This window comes from Petromyzon marinus, unplaced genomic scaffold (assembly GCF_048934315.1).
Source record: "Petromyzon marinus isolate PM22_M1 ecotype Great Lakes invasive population unplaced genomic scaffold, UKy_Petmar_22M1.pri1.0 PM_G_Scaffold_11, whole genome shotgun sequence".
Classification (NCBI taxonomy): Eukaryota; Metazoa; Chordata; class Hyperoartia; order Petromyzontiformes; family Petromyzontidae; genus Petromyzon; species Petromyzon marinus.
This window is the reverse complement of record NW_027422662.1, coordinates 3,741,194-3,746,971: the sequence shown is the minus strand read 5'-3', so window position 1 is coordinate 3,746,971 and position 5,778 is coordinate 3,741,194.

The window sequence follows — 5,778 nt, the reverse complement described above, 5'->3', positions numbered from 1 at the left end:
GGCTGCCGCGCGGCAAGGCGCCGCACGCCGGGCAGGCGACCGCCCCCGTCTTGAACTCGCGTTCGCCGTCCTCGTCGCAAAAGAGGTGCGAGCAGGAGGTGACCCAGGCGAAGTCGCCGACAATGCGCCGGCACTTCCTCAAGTTGCACACCAAATTGTTCGTGCGCCGACATTTCCTCCCCGCCTGACCACTGGGCCCCGGGGGGCCGCCAGTTCTTCTGTTCCAGTCGCCGCCGTTCTGGTTGAGGGAAACGAATCGCGGGTGAAACACGTTTTCGCATGGAGCGCGCGAAAAGCGTTCGCGTTTTTTTTGCGAGCTCCTGCCGTTTATTGACCGGCTGAGAGCTCCAGAGAGAGCGCCGGGGTGCGGTCTCATTCGTTAAGGGCAGCGAGAGATCTTGGTCAGCGTAATGACGGAAGGCAAGTGAGGTAAAGTACGATGGCGAAGCAAACAGAAATCAGTTGGGAGAGCGACGGTTTTAGAGGATAAATTGCTGAGCAGGGGGAGTGTTCTGACCTGCGTTTGGTGAGTGGGTGGATGAGTTTGTGGGTGAGTGAGCAAACTTGTAAGTGGCTGATGGGCTGGGTGTATGCACGTTGAACTTATTTCACACCGTACAGAGCGAACCGTGCTAATCGGAGGTACGGGTAGGGACAAGAAACTAAACACAAAGACCAGTGCAAAAGAAATTAAGTTTTCAATCTAGATGATTTTAAAATGCACAGTTTCAGTGGATTCCTAATAACGGAAGGAAAATGGTTCCAGACGGACGCAGAAGCGCATCTGAAAGTGCGCAACGGCTTGCCCAAAAACCTCTGCGAGGGTGAGTGTGTTGTGACCTGCAGGGTGGTGGGGTGAGTGGATGGGTTTCTGGTGAGTGAACTTGTCAGTGGCTGACTGGTTCAGTGAGTGTCTTGTTTGTGCCTGCAGTTTGGTGAGTGGGTGAGTTAGTGGGTGAGTGAGCCTGTGAGTGGCCGACTGGCTTTAGTGTGCTGTCGTGACCTGCAATGTGGTGAGTGGGTAGGTGGATGCGTTCGTGGGTGAGTGAGTGAACTAGTCAGTGGCTGGTTGGCTCAGTGAGTGTCTTGTTGTGCTTGCAGTTTGGTGAGTGGGTGCAAGTGAATTAGTGGGTGAGTGAGCCTGTCAGTGGCTGGCTGGCTTAGCGTGCTGTCGTAACCTTCAATGTGATGAGTGGGTGGTTGGATGAGTGAGTTAGTGGGTGAGGGAGCTTGTCAGTGGCTGACTAGCTGCGCGAATGTGCTGCTGTGACCTGCAGTGTGGTGGGTGAGTGAGTTAATGGGTGAGTGAGCTTGTCAGTGGCTGACTGGCTGTGTTGAGTCCTCACCACTTGAGATTGGGACGAATTGGGGAGGTTTTCGTTCCGGAAGTTGATTGACAATGGCAGAGGATAATGACTGCATGCCACACTCAATGTGCCGTCTGTATTCATCCGTATTGTTAATGTATGAATACGCCTGTTGCTCAGGAAAGCCCCACTGAGTCTCAACTCTTCTTCAGGAGGGGTCCTGCCAAGTTTGCACAAGAGGGGGCGATGTTGCTGTCATCCCCCCACTGAGCCATTTCCAGGTAATCTGTTATCTTTGGGATGTGGTTCTGGCAGTACCAGTTCCACTGTGTTTGTGGGTTTAGCTATGGGAGGGAAACTCGGAGGAAACCAATGGAGATCACACACATGCCACTCTGTAGTACAGAGAGTGATCACACAAACCATTGCCGGACAGCTGGGATCACTCCGTGTACAGTGCTGTACAGTATCTAAATGTGTAGGGGCCATCCCTTTCGTGGGTACGCAAAAATCTGTCAAAACCTGACCCCGTACGCACGCGGGCTTTTTACACACCCCCCCCACCTGCCTACGTACGTTCGCCTGACGCATCACCCCCCCCCCCCCCCCCCACCCCCTAGAATCCTGTAGAACGGCCGATATGTAATCCACGCAGAAACGATCAATTATTAATATTAACGTGTTTAAGCAAACAGATAGTCCACCGCCGGCTGCATTATTATCGAGGCTTCAACCCCCCCCCCCCCCCCCGTTTCCTATGCGTACATTGTGAGTAGACCCCCCATACGCAAGCGTACGCATTTTGGGTAACCCCCTCCATGACAACGAACTAAATGGATGGCCCCGTATCGGGAAAAATCGGAGGACCCTGAGACAAATCCACGCAATCAACATGGGGAGAGAGACGCAGACTCCAAATATACAGCAGCAGGAGCAAGCGTGCTCAGGGCCTGGGCGCAAACCGACAATCTCCTGTAAGCCAGGCGAGGTAATTAACATCTCCTAGTCACCTTGATGACAACAGTCGAGGTAGTTAACATCTCCTAGTCACCTTGATGACAACAGGCGAGGTAGTTAACATCTCCTAGTCACCTTGATGACAACAGGCGAGGTAGTTAACATCTCCTAGTCACCTTGATGACAACAGGCGAGGTAGTTAACATCTCCTAGTCACCGTGATGATGACAGGCGAGGTAGTTAACATCTCCTAGTCACCATGATGATAACAGGCGAGGTAGTTAACATCTTCTAGTCACTGTGATGACAGGCGAGGTAGTTAACATCTCCTAGTCACCGTGATGATAACAGGCGAGGTAGTTAACATCTCCTAGTCACCGTGATTATGACAGGTGAGGTAGTTAACATCTCCTAGTCACCGTGATTATAACAGGCGAGGTAGCTAACATCTCTTAGTCACCGTGATTATGACAGGCGAGGTAGTTAACATCTCCTAGTCACCGTGATGATAACAGGCGAGGTAGCTAACATCTCTTAGTCACCGTGATTATGACAGGCGAGGTAGTTAACATCTCCTAGTCACCGTGATGATAACAGGCGAGGTAGTTAACATCTCCTAGTCACCGTGATTATGACAGGCGAGGTAGTTAACATCTCCTAGTCACCGTGATGATAACAGGCAAGGTAGTTAACATCTCTTAGTCACTGTGATGATAACAGGCGAGGTAGTTAACATCTCCTAGTCACCGTGATGATAACAGGCGAGGTAGCTAACATCTCTTAGTCACCGTGATGATAACAGGCGAGGTAGTTAACATCTCCTAGTCACCATGATGATAACAGGCAAGGTAGTTAACATCTCCTAGTCACCGTGATGATGACAGGCAAGGTAGTTAACATCTCCTAGTCACCGTGATGACGACAGGCGAGGTAGTTAACATCTCCTAGTCACCGTGATGATAACAGGCGAGGTAGTTAACATCTCCTAGCCACCGTGATGATAACAGGCGAGGCAGTTAGCATCTCCTAGTCACCGTGATGATGACAGGCGAGGTAGTTAACATCTCCTAGTCACTGTGATCATAACAGGTGAGGTAGTTAACATCTCCTAGTCACCGTGATGATAACAGGCGAGGTAGTTAACATCTCCTAGTCACCGTGATGATGACAGGCGAGGTAGTTAACATCTCCGAGTCACCATGATGATAACAGGCGAGGTAGCTAACATCTGTTAGTCACCGTGATTATGACAGGCGAGGTAGTTAACATCTCCTAGTCACTGTGATGATAACAGGCAAGGTAGTTAACATCTCTTAGTCACCGTGATGATAACAGGCGAGGTAGTTAACATCTCCTAGTCACCGTGATGATAACAGGCGAGGTAGCTAACATCTCTTAGTCACCGTGATTATGACAGGCGAGGTAGTTAACATCTCCTAGTCACCGTGATGATAACAGGCGAGGTAGCTAACATCTCTTAGTCACCGTGATGATAACAGGCGAGGTAGTTAACATCTCCTAGTCACCGTGATGATAACAGGCAAGGTAGTTAACATCTCCTAGTCACTGTGATGATGACAGGCAAGGTAGTTAACATCTCCTAGTCACCGTGATGACGACAGGCGAGGTAGTTAACATCTCCTAGTCACCGTGATGATAACAGGCGAGGTAGTTAACATCTCCTAGCCACCGTGATGATAACAGGCGAGGCAGTTAACATCTCCTAGTCACCGTGATGATGACAGGCGAGGTAGTTAACATCTCCTAGTCACTGTGATGATAACAGGTGAGGTAGTTAACATCTCCTAGTCACCGGGATGATAACAGGCGAGGTAGTTAACATCTCCTAGTCACCGTGATGATGACAGGCGAGGTAGTTAACATCTCCTAGTCACCATGATGACAACAGGCGAGGTAGTTAACATCTCCTAGTCACCGTGATGATAACAGGCGACGTAGTTAACATCTCCTAGTCACCGTGATGACAGGCGAGGTAGTTAACATCTCCTAGTCACCTTGATGACAACAGGCGAGGTAGTTAACATCTCCTAGTTACCGTGATGATAACAGGCGAGGTAGTTAACATCTCCTAGTCACCGTGATGATAACAGGCGAGGTAGCTAACATCTCTTAGTCACCGTGATGATAACAGGCGAGGTAGTTAACATCTCCTAGTCACCATGATGATAACAGGCAAGGTAGTTAACATCTCCTAGTCACCGTGATGATGACAAGCAAGGTAGTTAACATCTCCTAGTCACCGTGATGACGACAGGCGAGGTAGTTAACATCTCCTAGTCACCGTGATGATAACAGGCGAGGTAGTTAACATCTCCTAGCCACTGTGATGATAACAGGCGAGGCAGTTAGCATCTCCTAGTCACCGTGATGATGACAGGCGAGGTAGTTAACATCTCCTAGTCACTGTGATCATAACAGGTGAGGTAGTTAACATCTCCTAGTCACCGTGATGATAACAGGCGAGGTAGTTAACATCTCCTAGTCACCGTGATGATGACAGGCGAGGTAGTTAACATCTCCGAGTCACCATGATGATAACAGGCGAGGTAGCTAACATCTCTTAGTCACCGTGATTATGACAGGCGAGGTAGTTAACATCTCCTAGTCACTGTGATGATAACAGGCAAGGTAGTTAACATCTCTTAGTCACCGTGATGATAACAGGCGAGGTAGTTAACATCTCCTAGTCACCGTGATGATAACAGGCGAGGTAGCTAACATCTCTTAGTCACCGTGATTATGACAGGCGAGGTAGTTAACATCTCCTAGTCACCGTGATGATAACAGGCGAGGTAGCTAACATCTCTTAGTCACCGTGATGATAACAGGCGAGGTAGTTAACATCTCCTAGTCACCGTGATGATAACAGGCAAGGTAGTTAACATCTCCTAGTCACCGTGATGATGACAGGCAAGGTAGTTAACATCTCCTAGTCACCGTGATGACGACAGGCGAGGTAGTTAACATCTCCTAGTCACCGTGATGATAACAGGCGAGGTAGTTAACATCTCCTAGCCACCGTGATGATAACAGGCGAGGCAGTTAACATCTCCTAGTCACCGTGATGATGACAGGCGAGGTAGTTAACATCTCCTAGTCACTGTGATGATAACAGGTGAGGTAGTTAACATCTCCTAGTCACCGGGATGATAACAGGCGAGGTAGTTAACATCTCCTAGTCACCGTGATGATGACAGGCGAGGTAGTTAACATCTCCTAGTCACCATGATGACAACAGGCGAGGTAGTTAACATCTCCTAGTCACCGTGATGATAACAGGCGACGTAGTTAACATCTCCTAGTCACCGTGATGACAGGCAAGGTAGTTAACATCTCCTAGTCACCTTGATGACAACAGGCGAGGTAGTTAACATCTCCTAGTTACCGTGATGATAACAGGCGAGGTAGTTAACATCTCCTAGTCACCGTGATGATAACAGGCGAGGTAGTTAACATCTCTTAGTCACCGTGATGATAACAGGCGAGGTAGTTA